Raw genomic sequence first — 15,968 nt, forward strand, 5'->3', positions numbered from 1 at the left:
TCCTTCGCCGAACGGGGGTGGTGTGATAACAGCCATAAAGGGGCTCTGGACCCTCATACCATGATCTCACAAGGGATGCATATTTCGAGTATTATTTCACTGTCCTCTTTGGTGTCCTCAAAATGTTCGGCGTCTGTCAATTCCTTGAGGCGTACAGTGGGATCAATGCATAAGACTGTGCACCACTGTCATCCTTGAGTATCTATACCTAGGACCACAATTATTTTGGCAGACTCCAGCAGCCACTCCAGATCTAGGGACAGTATAGTGCCTGCTACTAACTCTGGGAACACCACAGGCCGAAAAAATTAAATCCGTTGGTACTCTCCAGCACGTTTTGGTGATCTGTGGCACGCCTTGTGCGAGCACTGTAATGCCGTAAATCAACATATCTGGGTTAACAGGAATGCCTCGTACCACCACGTCACGTGCCATGGCATGTATCACAAGTATTGCCTTCATCGCACAAATGCCAGGTGTTGCGCAGATAATACCGCTGTTGGTGAACGAGATCGTCATGTTCTGCTGGCTAAGCAGATCCCTGCTGAGCAAGTTGATGGGAGAGCTCTCAGAATGCAAGAGGGGGGCCTGTACTACCCACCCCCCTACATGTACAGCTAAACCTTGTGTGTATGGAACCTTAAAATGACCCCAGAGTGTCGAGAATTTTGCCTGATAATGGGACGTCACCTTCGCTAATGCACGACTTCTCGGCTCCCGAGTCCACCATAAAGATGAATTGTTTGTTCCTGATCTAGCCCCACACCAAGGGTTCCGCTTCTGGGTTTAGGGTCATTGACAGGACTGGACACGCAAGTGCTCTCTGTGGGCTGTCCTAGTCAGGGTATGTGTCTGTCCCAGGGAAAGGAGTTTCCACTGACCACTGTAGCACCTTGAAACAGGGCCACTGTGCCATTGGGCGCACTGCCGAAGGCGTTCATGTTCCCTGCTTGCTACATGTTGGATCCAGGCTAATAATGCTGTACTGCCTGTTGCTGGTGCTGCGCTAGAGGGGGGCTGGGTATCTGTGGGGGCAGCTGCGTGAAGGCTTGATGAACTCATATGGTATTGAGGACATCCACGGGGGAGGTCCCTTGCGGTGGGGGGCATCATTTTGCTGACTAGTTATACCCCATACCCTGTCTACTCCGGCATTCTCTCTCAAAATGTCCCCACATCCTGCATGTCCAACACTGCCCTGTTCCTCCTCCTCTGGGTCCCAAAACCCACCTCCCCTTGATCCTCGAAACCCACCTCGTCCTCGCTGCTGTCTTCCTTGCTACTGTGGAACAGAGAATTGCAGGTTACCACCCCACTGTCCTTTCCCTCCTTCAGCCGACACAGCGGCTATTCTGGCACATGTCGCATTAGGGGCATACCCTCCCGCCTCTCTGTCTGTGTTGATGTGGCCCCCTATTTTGTACCAGTTTTGTTTCCTCTGCCTGTCGCCACTGAATCGTTTCTCTCTCGCGCTCTTTTATTCTCCTACAATGATGAACTATTATAATTTGAATTCCGGGCCACACTTTCGCTTTGATTCCTGCTATTTTATCAAGCGCTTTTTGCACTTCCTTAGGTAGGCCCTGCTTCACTATAAAATAGAAAAAGGGGGTTGACTGGTCCCAGACGTTGCACGTTTCTGCTCTCCACATCTCTTGGACCCTGAGAATAAATTGTTCGGCGTCTTCATCATCCCCCATTGTACATTGTATGATGGACTGTAAATCGGGAGTGTCTGGGAACGCTCGCTGCAGCACATCCCATACTTTGGCTCTAATATTATTGAACAGGGCTCCACCATGGGCTTCGTTACTCAATGTTACTCCCAATAAGCTTTCAATGTCTCCTCTTGCACGGGGTACTCCAGCTGTATTCTTTTCAAAAGAGTATATCGATATCCGTGTACCAGCCGTGAGTGCCTTAAGGAGGTTATTCTTGTCGATCTGTGCCCATGGTACATATTGCCCCTTATGTATCGGGGGGAATTTGCGTTCTCAGCTTGCGTCTTCTGCCCTTAGTTACACTTCCCTTTTTCCATGCCACTGTTATCCGGTGTAAGGAACTCATGGTGGCAACAGCAAAAGACGGGTGATCACAGTTCAAGGGTGTTTATTGAACTTTATAATGTGTGATATAAATGCCTAATCTAAACCTAAATCTAAGATGGGAGCAAGCTACGACCATCAAATAATAAGGCAGTCTTAGTGGTGTCTTGTCATATAAAAAGGGCCTACACTAAAAAAAAACTATTGCCAATCCTTACCAATAAGTAAAAAAAAAAAGTGCGATAATGTTCATCAGAAAAGAAAGAAGTGTTCACAAAATAAGTCAGGATGGTATGGCTGGGTCTGCCTAGCCCACGTTTTTAGCATGAGACAAGGTGGGACTTCTGAGCACAGCACACTCCTGGGCCTCTCCAGCACGAGGCTCGCAATTCCAGTTTGATACCAGAACCTTCAGGGGTCACGTCTCTTCTCTGCAAAGTCTCTTGCCTTAGAAGGCCTGGTCGATCGAAACAAATAACAAACAAAAGTTCCTTTGGTAATCTTGTACCGTAGGCGGTTGCTCTTCGCGCCTTGGATCTCCCTCTGCCGGGCTCAGATCCTTCTTGCAACTTGGGCCTCCCTCCATCGGGTTCACTCCGGCCTTTCAAATGCAGCTTGCAAATTCCCACTGCGGACAACCCTCGGCCAAGTTATCTCTTGTCAAAACTGTTCACAGGTGTATTGCTCTGCACCCCCAACTCGCAGGCATCCCTCAACTGGGTTCACGTTTGCCACATATATAGTTCACTTTACTTTCTCATGATGCAGGATTCACTTCCCTCTTGGCAATGGTCAGAGACTTTCGAGTGTACAAGGGGTTTGATGGGACCTTTATAGGACCACTCGACACCTCACGCCACCCTTTCCTTGGGCCTTCTGGTACTTGCACTTTCACTGCAAAAGGGGCCAGTCCTTCGAATGAGTACTCCTGCAGCGCCTGATCACTCTGCAGCTGGCCCTTCTCTTGGCTTCCCCCAAAAGTTCAAACACACACAAGTTCTTTGTTCTCAATTTCATCTAATGTTGCCAGTTGCAACCCTGGGCTTAACACTATTCAGTTCGCTATCAGCTTCCTCAGACTCGCTGATTGTGCCTCCCCACCAGTCTTAACAATGCGGGAGGGCCCCTCCACACGTCAGCCGTACTTCCCGGTCTTGTAATTCCCTTTTTGGTGGCTCTGCAGGTCTGAGTCAAAATGGGCAAAGGCAGTTCCCCCTTCGACCTTCCAGGTCTCGCCGCCTTTCTCCATTTGAACTGCCGGTTTGGTGTAGCTGTTTCCTCGTGCCTTCGCCATTGCTCGTAGTCTGCTCTTGTGCTCTGCCTTTATTATCCCTGTGGCAAAGGTAAAGGGCTGTCAGTTGTGTGTGATTATTGTCAATTGCCTGATCCTTGTGTTGGAACACGTCAGGTAAATGGCTCTGGTGTTAGTCCATTGTCTATTACGGTGTAAGAAAGTGTCCATGTCAGAAAAAGGGGGGGTAGAGCTTCTAAATATCTTACAGGGTAGGATGGGAAAGGTGTTACAAGGAAGGGGGTACTGCGTCTCAACCTTCAATGTCCCACTTCCACTCCCAAAGACCCCTCATCCAGGTGATCCTCCCGGACTGGTCCACCCCAAGGAACTGGATCCAATAGCGATGGCCATTTCCTGGCCACCTGGCCTTTCAAATGCAGCTTGCATTTGAAAGGCCAGGTGGCCAGGAAATAGTCACCTGGCCTTTCAAATCTCTGGGGACTAGCGGGTGAGACGCCTTCATGTTTTTCACACCGGCCGAACCTCTCCCTCAATCTTCCGTCCCACAAACTTTCCACCCACTGGGTGCATTGAGGCACGAGCTCTGCATCTCCCTCCTCATCGTCCTCATCCTCATCCAATTCACTTCTCTTCTTCATCTCCCCTCGGTGAGCTTAACATTTCCGGAACGAAAGTGGTCTGTCTCTCCGACATGCTCTACATGGATGGTTCTTATGGGTGTGTTGTCTGTTCTAAATAAGAAGTCTGATTTTAAACTCCTCCCTCGTTGGTTGCGCTGGTGTCTGTCTTTGTTACATTACATGCTGCCCGTAGCCTGGCTATGTTTGTGTCAATGCCAGTGCTGTTTCTAGGTCTCTTGCGCTTACCCTAATGTGTGTGTGGTGACTGGAGGGGCAACATAAGGTGGAGGTGGGGCCATGGCTGGTGTTGCTACATTTGTGCCTGCGGATACACATGTTGGGTTTGTGTACCCCTCTGTAGGACGGGTTGCTAGTTGATATATTCCCTTTCGCTCAGCCAAGTTCTTCCTGTCTTCTCCCGGGCCTGTCTCTTTACTACCGTCATGTCACTCCTTCCCCCTTGTGATCCTCTGTATGTTAAGGATTTCAATCGGGCGACACACACCTTGGTCTCAGCCTAGTAAGTAGCGCACAACTGAGATGCCTTTCTCCTTATTTTATGAAGATTCCATTTGAGATGGAACACAACTCGTCTCACAACCCCTTTTTTAAAATACCCCGGGTCACAATGGACCATGAACGAGGCCGGTTGGTGAAATTGCAATATTTATTTATTTTTAAAATTAAAAGAAATACCATTTTTTTAATATGGTGTAGCAATCACCAATGGGGTGATAATTACAATGAAAATGGAAGCAATGTACTTGATTAACCTTCTCCTAGAACATATAAAAAACACAAATGAATAGGAGCAAAGTTTGAATTAGGATAGGTAGCACCCAAGGTAAGGTTTCCCCCTGCAACGTTCCCTCAACTCTCCAATTAATCAGATTCTGAGTGGATCGAGAGAAGTAGTCCGCAATAAGGGACAGAAAACGGAATCAAAATCTGACCTTCCCCCTCACAGAATGAGAGGGAAAGGCATGAAATGACGCTCGGAAATGGACAAATAAGTAATTAATGTGCGGTTAAATGTGTGAGGCAAATATGATTTCTCCCAACAACAGGAATGCAGAAACACTAGCAATCGCAATGCAATGGATCACCAAGAAGCATATCATTTGAAAATGAGTGGAAAGTTAGAACATGCTGCAGCCGAAAGTTGCAATTTTCTCAATTCCCGTTTAAAATGACCCAAGCGTTTTTTTATAGAAACGGGTGATATACTGAAAATTGCAATGCGGTTTTTGGTCTGCAGACATATGGATATCACAGGGACAATATAAAAGTGAAAGAATGGTCATAGCGGAAGATATGGATGAGATTTCCAGGGTGGAATGGGGTTCAGTTTTAGTAAAAATAGAGCAGTTAAAATGAAAACTTTGGTTTTGAAAGAAAGGCAAATGTTACTTAAACTAAATTATCTAGACTATATTGTTAAAGAGGAACACAGTAAGCTCCAAGGTTGATTCGCGAGGTCAACCTTATCCCCCCAGTGCTCAACTTTAACTGGAAATTAGTTTGATTACTCAAAATATAACTAAGGGCTTAGGATTTACACCAGACAGAATGAAAAGAGAGATGGCGCTACCACTTAGAAATCAAGATCAGGGTGCACAGAGAATTCTAACACTTTTAACAAGTTACCAGGGTATAAGTAGGATTGCTTAGAGAGTGTAATACAGACAAAAGGGTCAAGATGGGGAGATACTCACATTCCCCGTTTAGGTTTGGAATTATGGAACAGCCAACTGGGTCTGGTTACCACACGGTGGGCGTGCCTTACAGCAAATGGCTGGGCAATTCTGGTCACCAGATGGCAAGGACAGCTGGATGGCAGGGTTGCAGTGGGCATACAGGTAGTGGGCAGCAAGCTGGTCTGATTCCAGGATGCAAAAGGTACCAGAGCTTTTCCAATGGGATTTTGGTTTTTTTCTGGATCAATGGCCTTGCTGGGACAGGATCAGCAATGCTTTGGCCTTACTGGAGTACGGTCAGCAATGCTTTGGCCTTGTAGTGAACTCTGGAGTCAGCAAGATGAATGGAGAAGATCAGGAACACAGCCGCAGGACATTCAGGAGAGAGTCTGTGGAGCTCTGTCAACCACTCTTATTTATAGAGCATGGTGACATCACAGAATTATTGGTGGGCAGAACTGAGCTAGGCCTACCTCCAAGAAGCGGACAGGACAAATAATGTTGGTTGCCTCCTCGAGGAGGAGTCACCGTTTGAGGTTGCATTTTATGAGGTAAAAAGCCATCCCACAGTCCTTTTTACCAATAATCAGTCCTAACCTAATTTACACATTTACTAATTTGTGGCACTTTTAACAAATCACATGGGCAGATTACATATTTTACGTAGAGTATAGCAGTCCAATCTTCACGGTTGTGGGACCTTGTTTCGCCCTTCTACCAGTTTTCGCGCTTTTCAGTGAGAATTATATTACTTAAAATTCTATAACTTTACACATTTGTATAGATTATTATTAGGCATATCAGTGTTAAATCTGACAGTGGCATCCTATACACTTTCCGTGCGATACCCAATCTGTGAGTGAAGTCGATGACATCTTAAATTAAAGCCCATAAAATCACATTTAAACTGTTAACTTTTCACATTTTTGCAAAGTCTTGTGGCAAAGAGAAGTCTTAAAAGTTTTATTTGTAAAATTGTCTTGGGAAACAAATGTTCAGTATTGTTCCCCATATACGGGCATAGCTTCCAAGCTAACCCCCTAAGTCCAGGATTTGTCATGGAGTTTTTCTTTGAAGCTTCTTGTAGAAGTCACAGGGTGGTGAGATTTTCTTTTTCGCACATCCGTATCCTAGAAGTAAAAGTTCCTTTGTAAGATGGCTCAGCCCAGACCCAAGTCTGATTAGTATGTGAAGTTTCTTTGTCCTGGTCAGTCAAAGTTTTCCAACCTAGCAATTATCACTTTCATGTCCTGGAAGTTTATGGTGGTTCCCTTTTTGGGGAAGCCTTAGCTCTGCCAACAGGAATAACCTGTTTTGGGAGCTTGCAAAATCCAGCCCAGGCAGTTTAACAGTTTTATTTTTTATTTTATTTTGTCCTGAATCAAAACAGCCTGTTGAATAAAACAGCCTATATGTTTCCCCTGCAACAAACCCCTTTACATTGCTAGGCACGGACAAGCTTTCATTCAACATTGTACTTTTTTAAAACAGGCATTTTTCTTTCTCTGGTTTGTAAAAGCCCATTTTGACACTTGGCCAATGCTGCTGGGATTTATCATCCATTTACTTACCAATATTGTTCTATAGCTGTAGTCAGCTTGTTTTACACAACAGTCTGTACAAGGCCAATGTCTTCATGAAATTGACATGTGCACAGAAAGCTATGATTTTCTTTTCAAGCAGTGATTTGTGACATTTTGTAGCAAATTGTAAGCGTTTCCCGTCTACCTGAAGAAAAGCTTTTGCTGATTTTCTCAGATTTGGCTGGCACAGCCTGTCATTCAGGAATAAGGCTCTTTTCTGATGGAGCACAATGTGAATATGGCTGGGCATGACGGGGTCTTTTTGATAAAGGTAGTGTGATGAAGAACAGGGACAAATAGCATCGGAGTGGATTCCTTTTTAAAGGTGAAATATTCCCTTTTTCAATAGGAATTTTGGGCTTGCAGCAAACGGCACTGCTTTTTCCCTCCATTTCTTTAAGACAAACCAGAACACACCCTAGTAACCTTTCTCGGGGTGCCCCCTGTTCCATCTTGCCCAATGGCGCTTGGCAAAACAGTGCAGCCATCTTTTTGTTGCTGCAAAACGCAGTTTTGGTGTGATGCAGTCGGGTTCACAGGAGCCAAGGCAGCCATTTTGCTGGTTCTGCGGAAGTGCAGCTTGGTGATGTGGGTAAGTGATTAGTATGTGAAGAAATATATCCCATAAATCCCTACCGCCCCCCGACTCCACTGAGATTCCTTGTCAAGGGAGAGTAGGGGGAAGTAGGATTCTATAATGGGGCAAAGCGGGGTTCATCAGGTGTAGTCCTTTCATCAGGGAGCGGTATGCCACGATTCTCTCATTGTAGTATGGAGCGACACCCACATCTTTCTCTTGGATTTTCCTCTATGGTGTTGAGCGACACCCCCATATCTTCTTTGACTTCTCCTTTCCAGGTCACCGGGAAGGTCCTCCTTGGTTATGAGTAGGCGCAACCAGTAATAATCTATAAAATAATGAATGGTTACTACATTTTCCCACTAACTGCCCCCCCCCCGCCCCCCTTCGCTCCCCGGAAGGATGACAGCAGTGGGACACACATGCATTCAATGAATGAAAAATGAAGAAAAATACTCCGTTACATAATTATACCTATAGATCTATCTGTTCCCTTCTGGTTCTTCTTTGTCTGGTTCTTATTCTTCATATGTATCCTCTATTTGATTTTCCATTGGCTCCTCAATTTGCTGCAAAGTGTGCCTAGGGTGACAACAACTCTTTAGCTGATTAATATGGACCCATTTCTCTTCTGTCAGTTCGCCTTTGGGGATGGGGATTCTGTAGGCGATAGGTGAAATTGTATCTACAATTTCAAAAGGACCCCGCCAGCTTGGCAAAAATGTACGTTCTTTGGTCCGGTTCCTTTGGAAATTGTACAAGTAGGCCCTGTCTCCTACTAGGTATTCCTTTTTGGTTGTTTTAAAATCATATTGAGTCTTCATACCCTCTGCAGATCTTTCCAGATTCCGTTGAGCGTACACAAAAGCATTTGAAGGTGTTTCTTAGATTCTCAACATACTCGTGAGTTGTGGAGGTGATTATCAGTGTCTGCTCTTGTGTCCTATAGAGCAGATGGTGAGGTAGCACCATCCTTCGTCCAGTCATCAGCTCAAATGGAGACATCTTAGTTGCAAAAGAAGGTGTAGATCTGATGGCCATCAGAACAAGCAGTAATCGGTTTGTCCCAACTTGGCCCAGAATCTGCCACAAACTTTTTGAGAATGCTCACAATTGTTTTATTGTACATCTCAACTCCACCACTAAAGGACAGGCGCTATGATATTGTGAAGTTTCCTTTTTACCCCAAGTATCTCCCACATCTTTGTCATCACTTTGCTGGTGAAGTGACTACCTCGGTCTGACTTAATCCTTTGGAGTAGGCCAAAATGTGAGATGATGTGGTTGATCATCAGGGCAGCTGCTGTTTCTGCCTTGCAGTTTGGGGCCGGGAGACATTCCACCCATTTGGTAAACAAGCATGTTACGGTTAACATGTACTTGTCCCCCTAGAGGAGCGAATCACGGGCAGGATGAAATTACTTGTAAATCTGACCAAGGCAGTGCCAGCCCCCTCTTCTGGAGGGGATCTTGGTTTGTGAGTGAAGTTGGCTGAAATTGTGCACACACAAGACACCCCCTTCAAATATTGGTTGAGGTCCTGCCCCATGTGTGGCCAGTATGCAACCTCCAGCAAGATTTCTAAAGTAGTGTAAAACCCCTGATGACCGGCTTTGGCTGCATCATGGGCGTGACTTAGCATCAGACTTCGGAATGAGGCAATGATAATAATGATGTGTTATTTATATAGCGCTTTACAGAGCACTTATTTACATACAATATCACCCAACTGAAATTGGTACTCATTTATTGACCTCGGAAGGATGAAAGGCTGAGTTGGCCTTGCCGGGATTGGAACCTGTGACCTGCAGATCACGCTCAGATCGCAGCAGCGAGCGCTCAGCCCGCTGACCTATCTTACCGGCACTGTGGGACCACCCACTGGTCACAGCCAGATATGGATCTCCTTACCAACAAACCGTCTTGGATTCGTAACATTTTTGGACACTTCATCAACACTCTTGAGGTCCTCTTTCCCAATGTAATATCTGTCAGGGGAAAGTTCTCACGGTCCTCAATGTGTTGATACAGTTTACCAATAATCAGATCCCCTTTTTGTGTCCAGTGAATAAATAAGCATCTGGGGTCTCCTTACTCCAATGGGCAGTTAAGAGTTCATTTTGAGTATTTTTAGTGATAGCAGTGACCTGGATTTCCCCCAACAGGAACGCTATCTCAAGCAGATCCCCCTGGATGGGTCCCGTTTTGGCAAGCTAAGTCATTTCCAGTTTTGTCTGGCTCCTCTATTCCAGAATAGCCCTTGATCTTCTTCCAATAGACGGTCATCCCACTAGAGGTGACCAGATAATCAATATTTTGGATTAGCCTGCCATGTTTGAGAGGTTTGTTATTAGCACATAGCATGCCTCTGGTTTTCCAATTAACTGTGTGCTCCATGAACCCGTTCCAGACATAATCTGAATAGTGACCAGTTTGTGGAGTTGGTGATGGACAGCAGTGAGGATGGCCTGATGAACTGCCATCAACTGACTACTGCGGGGACAGATTTTGTACCCAGCGGAGGGTTGCGTGGCATCATTCACCCAGGCATTCCCAACTCCAGCCACCAGTTCCTTTTCCTCGTTGTTGTCAACATAGTTGGAGCACATAAACTGTGGTCATTCCCTCGCACTTTTGTCTTCTTCATAGACTTTGTGCGGGGAATTCAGGTATGCCTCCATGTTGTCCTGGGCTTTTAGACTTTTGCCCTTGAGACAGTTTTCTCTGGCACAATCATGCAAGTCAGCCAGACTTTGTGCGAAGGGACTCGTCTTGTTTTGCCCATATCTGACCTCCACAGGAAAGCCTTGCATTGACGGAATCCAGGAAGTAATTCTGGAATTACCCCCGTTTCTGGCCCGGATTCTGTCACTTTGGAGGTATTGCAAAGGCTGGTGTGGAGTCTCCACTATGTCTCCACTATGATGTGTTCCCCCCTGGATGAATAGGCAGTAACTTTTCAATGCCCACACTGTTGCCAGGAATGCCTTCTCACAATCGTTGAATTTTTCCTCCACAGATGATAGTCTTACTTGCATATTGACCTCGTCATGCATTTGATATAATACTGCTGTCAAGCATGTATTCGAGAACCCTGTCTCCAAGAAGCACTCCTTGTTTTTGACAGGGTAAGCTAGACCAGGCGCTTGTGAGAGGCTTCTTTTGAGTTGCTTTATTGCCTCGGCTTATTCTGGACCCCATTCCCACTTGACCCCCCCCCCCTTTCAACAGATGGATCATGGGTATTGTGACACCTGCGTAATCCTCAATGTACTTCCTACTGTAATTGGTCAGTAAAAGGAGGCTTCTTAACTCATGTGGAGTTGTGGGGGTCTTTCAGTTTTAGGAGTGCTTCCACTTTCTTTTCCTGGGGACAGAGACCCTCAGGAGTTATCTCATGCCCCAAGAAGTTGACACGGGTCCTGCACCACTGTACCTTTTGGAAGGATGGTTTTGCTCCGTCAACCTCAACTGGGTCAGAACAGAACGGATTTCCGCTATATGTTCCTCCACAGTTGAGCTTTTTATCCAGACATCATCCACATAGGCCAGGTTACCCCTTTCTCCCAAGTCGGGCATGGCCTCATGTAGGAAGATGTTGAATTTATTGCCAGAGTTGATGTATCCGAAGGGAGTCCGGGTCCACGTGTACTGCTGCCCCCGAAGGTAAAGGCCAGCTTGTATTGGTCCTGCCTACTAACCGGCACAGTCCAGTACCTATTGGTCAGGTCAATGGGAGTGTACACCCTTGACCCCTGGATCTGGGCCAGCCCTTGATCAATGTATGGGAGAGGCCATCGGGACATGTGGACCCCTTTATTTAGCTCACTAAGGTCCGCACAGAGTCTCCACTGGCCGTTCGGTTTTAAAATCCCCAGCACCGAATTATCCCATGGGACTCAAAGGTTTTTGATGACTTCCGTCAGGGACTCCATGGATGCAAGAGGCAAGCGGTATTGATTCACAAACACCAGTCATTCCAGGGTCATTGGGAATTGTTGTATGGATTTCAGTGCGACCACAGTCATACGAGTCCACCGCAAAGAGATCTTGAAAATCTAAGAACACCTGTTTCAGCTTTTGCTCTGGAGTTTCACAGGCATCAGCTAGGTTGACTTGCTCTTCAACCATTTGCTTGAAGGCTGGAAAGACTTCCGGTTTTGCTATCTCAGCTGCTTCCTCCAATTGGGTGGAGAGGTCTCTGGTTAGAGTATTGACCTGGACAGAGGGTTTCAAGTAGAAGAGGCAGTCATTGTGGACCTGAAATATCACCTCATCCTGCCTGATGTTACAGATCACCTCTTCCTCACCGTCGGGGCAGGAAGAGTACACCTGAAAATTCCCCCCTTGCTGGGTGAAGATTCTGTCTGGTGGTAAGTCATTGTCAAAGCAGTCGTTGGGGATTGGTCCTATCAGTTAATTTCCTAGATCCATGGAAACCTGTCAGTCATCAACCGCCGTTCCAATAATGGTGCTTGCGCCCAGAGTGATACTCCTAGGGTCGCTGTTATCCATCAATATTGGAATGGTGTTGTGTTCTACATTGACTAATGGTGTTGGGTTTAACCCCAAACCCTGCTGTTGGAGATGGGTGTTGAGGTGTACATATGCGTCAGGATTTTGCAGTTTGTCCTCTTTTAATTTTTAAATCAAGTGGGAACAGTCGGGTCCATCCTGGGATGGTGACCTCTCCAATTTGAACTTCAACTGCATACGGCAGCAATTGGGCCGACCGAAATGTTTTTTCTGAATCATCAAAGTCCATGGGATTGCCACCTAGTTGGGAACAGGCTTTGTGATTTATGAGGTCCAAATTAATGGCAAAATAATTGAGAATGTCACTGCCTAAATAGAATGCAGCAGGGACATCTCGAACGACCCAACAATTATGTTCTGTGCCTTTGTTTCCTATAGAAATTTTGAGCATACAGATGCTAGGCAGGAGATGTTTAGAATTGGGAGTTTCTAGGCCCATTTCCCACTTATCGAACAATTTAAATGTGAGAATGGATGGATCTTTTGGGAGCTTTCGGAACGTGGCTCTGCTGATGAAGCTCTTTCTGTTGTTCACGCACACGGGCGAGAACAGCCTCCTTCCCCTCATTTAACTGAATAGGGAGGAACAACTGTTCTCTAATTTTCTGAATGTCAGCTAAACTTTGAGCTGGTTTCTCATTACTTTTGACTATAGAATTGGGATTTTCAGATTGTGGATCAGTATAAAATTTCAAAGTATTTACTTCCAGTGTGGAATGCCACTTGAGACTGGAACGAAGGTTGATTTTCAGTAATGGAGAGGAGTTCCCATCACCAGTCGGATGTCCTACAGCAATTACTGTCACATCAGGTATTTGATTGTTCTGGAAATTAAACTCAATATGATCAGGTTTTTGTTCAACCATGTGGCATGTGCCATTTAAACTAACATGGTTGACACTCTGTTTTAAAGGCATGGTCTAGTAAAAAAAAAATGTATTTAAAAAATAGATAGGCAACATAAAAAAAAATACTAGCATTCTTTTTTAAAACTTCCTATGTAAAATTTTGAGCTATTCAAGCTCAAAATTTGCAAAAGCAAGCACATGGGCGCATCCGTTTTGTGAAATGGATGCCCTCCTCTGCTGGCTTTTGCTTTTGCGGCACTAATGAAGGAAAAGCCAGCCAGCTGTTGTAAACAAAAGCTACCGCTGGGTGGCTTTCCCTTCATTAGTGCTGTACGCGGAGGACGGGGACCGGAGACCAGAGCAGGAAAGCTGCAGCTGAATCTCGGTAAGTGCTATTTATTTTTTTTAAAAAAATAAGCACTAGCTGGAGGAGCCCAGAAAACCGCAGCTTTAAAAACGTTGTATTTATGTTTGCGGTCGCTTTTGAAGCTTGGAGAAGCGGCTGACCCTGAGGGAGTTGGAGGCGGAAGAGCGAAGTGCTCGAGAAGGAAGATATTTAGGGAGAGTTGAAGGTAATTTGGCCCCAGGCCCCAGAAGGCCTTGTGGACAATGCAGAGGGTTTTGAACCTAATCCTCACAGCCACAGGGAGCCAGTGTAGCGATTTCAGTCCTGGAGAGATACGGTCCCTGGGCTTGAGGCCAAGGACAAGTCTTGCAGTCCTGTTCTGGATGAGTTGCGGATAGTAGAGGCAGGCAGATTTAGATAGACTGTTACCGTAGCCCAGCTTCGAGAGAACCAGGGCTCTGGAGACAATGAGCTTCTGGGGGAAGGAGAGGAAAGGAAGGATACCTCTGAGGAGGTGCAGCTGGTAGTGTGACTTCTTAGAAACGTCAGAAATGTGAGGAGAGAAGGAGAGTGTGGAGTCGAAGATGACCCCGAGGTTTTTTACCTTGCAGGTAGGAGGAGGAAGAGGGCCAAGAGAGGCCGGCCAGAGAGCTGCAGGGAAGGAGGGAGTGGGTGTGCCGATGAGTAGAATATCGGTCTTACTGGCATTAAGGCAGAGGTCGTTGACGGCACACCATTCCTGGATAGCAGAAAGACAGTCAGCGATGAGGGAAGGAGAAGAGGAGGCCGAGGGTATCCTGAAAATGAGCTGGGTATCATCCGCATAGCACTGAAAGTTGTGGCAGAGAGCAGCGATGCGGTGGGCGAGAAGTGCCAGATACTGGTTGAACAGCCAGGGAGAGAGGTTAGAACCCTGAGGAATACCACAGGTAGAGAAAAAGATGTCAGACAGGAAATACCCCAGTTGGACCTGGGAGGGTCGATTTGAGAGGAAATAGGTCAGCCAAGCCAGAGCCTGACCAGTGATACCCAGGTTATCACGGAGATGGTTGAGCAGGATGTTATGGTTGACAGTATCAAAGGCAGAAGAGAGATCAAGCAAAATGAGAACACATGGAAGTTAGAGTTAAGGTTCGAGAGCAGGTCCTCACGGATGTTCAGGAGAGCAGTTTCCGTGCTTCTGGCAGCTCTGAAGCCAGACTGATGGTCATGAAGGCTACCAACAGATTCAGCATGGAGATTAAGCTGGGAGATGGCAAGTTTCTCCAGGAGCTTGCCCAGGAAAGGAGTGATAGAGATAGGGCGATAGTTAGCTGGGCAGGACGGGTCGGAAGAGGGTTTCTTAAGAAGGGGGTGCACAAAGGAGTGCTCGAGAGGGGATGGGACGACTCCAGAGGCGAAGGAGTGATTGCAGAAGTCAGCAAGGGCAGGAGCCAAGGAGTCGATGTAGTCCTTAATAGTTTTGGAGGAGCAGGGGTGGACCTGTGTTGACGAGACTTTCATAGTTCGGACTTGTCTCGAAACCTCATCAGCAGAAAAAAAAGGGGAAAGGCAGAGATGGAGAGAGGAGGGGTGGCTGCAGAAGGGCCAGAGGATGGGCAGGGAATAATTCTCGCCCCGTCATTGTTCTGGGGTGCCAGACCTTTGGTTTGTGGGGTTCTGAGCCGCCATGTTCATCTGAGGGTTCTGTTGAGCCCTCAACATGCAACCCAGATCCTGGGTAAGGTTCTGGACCTGGCGCTTCAGTTGGGACACCCGTTCTGGCTGGTATGGGGGGGGGGCGGTCTCGGTTCAAATCTAGGTGGATAACGGGACGGGTAACTATCCCTTCTCCCGTAGTACCCTGAATATTGTGAATTTTGGTAACCCTCCACCCTTGGCCTCCCCTCTCCCGGATTGTGTTGTCTGGTTTCCTGAAAGTGGGGAAAGAAAGAAAGGGTTGTCCTTGTAACGCTCACCTGATTCTCGCAGAGGCGCCGGTCTTGACTGGGCGACTACCGTATCTCCAAAGGTGATGTGTAGCACCCGGTTGGCTCTTGGGCTGGACCTCTGTGCACTGTATGCCTGACGTGTAGAGTAAGATGTCTGCAGATAGAAAATATGGGGTTAATGAACTGGGGTTATTGGGGTGTCCCTATCTCTTTCCTCTTCTCCTCTCCTGTAGACCCCCAAAGGTTAACGCTCTCACCTTAGGTAAGTGAATGCCGAGCTCTCCATCTGCCTCGGGGCAGGGTGCTGTAACCAGTTTCTTCACTGGATAGGTAGCGCAGGCCTCTTGACTTCAGAGGACTGCTGTCCGTCGTTTACTGCACGAACGGTAAGTTTTGAGTCATTCAAATGTCTTTAAAGTCTTTAGTAATGATGTCTCTTGTTTTGCAGGGTTCCGACGATGGCGGATGACGGGCTGAAGTGAGTTGAAGATGGAGCCCGTGTGATGAATAGAAGCGCCTGGAAGCAC

At 46.7% G+C, this 15,968-nt stretch overlaps 1 protein-coding gene across 1 annotated transcript in view; it reads right to left on the reverse strand.

Moving 5' to 3' along the window:
* The window catches only part of TMEM94 (transmembrane protein 94), a 2,019,771-nt gene that overhangs the window by 1,961,913 nt on the left and 41,890 nt on the right, over positions 1–15,968 (reverse strand). The gene's annotated exons all lie outside the window — the stretch shown is intronic.

The sequence above is a fragment of the Ambystoma mexicanum genome, chromosome 3q (assembly GCF_040938575.1).
Source record: "Ambystoma mexicanum isolate Mex_15411 chromosome 3q, UKY_AmexF1_1, whole genome shotgun sequence".
Taxonomy (NCBI): Eukaryota; Metazoa; Chordata; class Amphibia; order Caudata; family Ambystomatidae; genus Ambystoma; species Ambystoma mexicanum.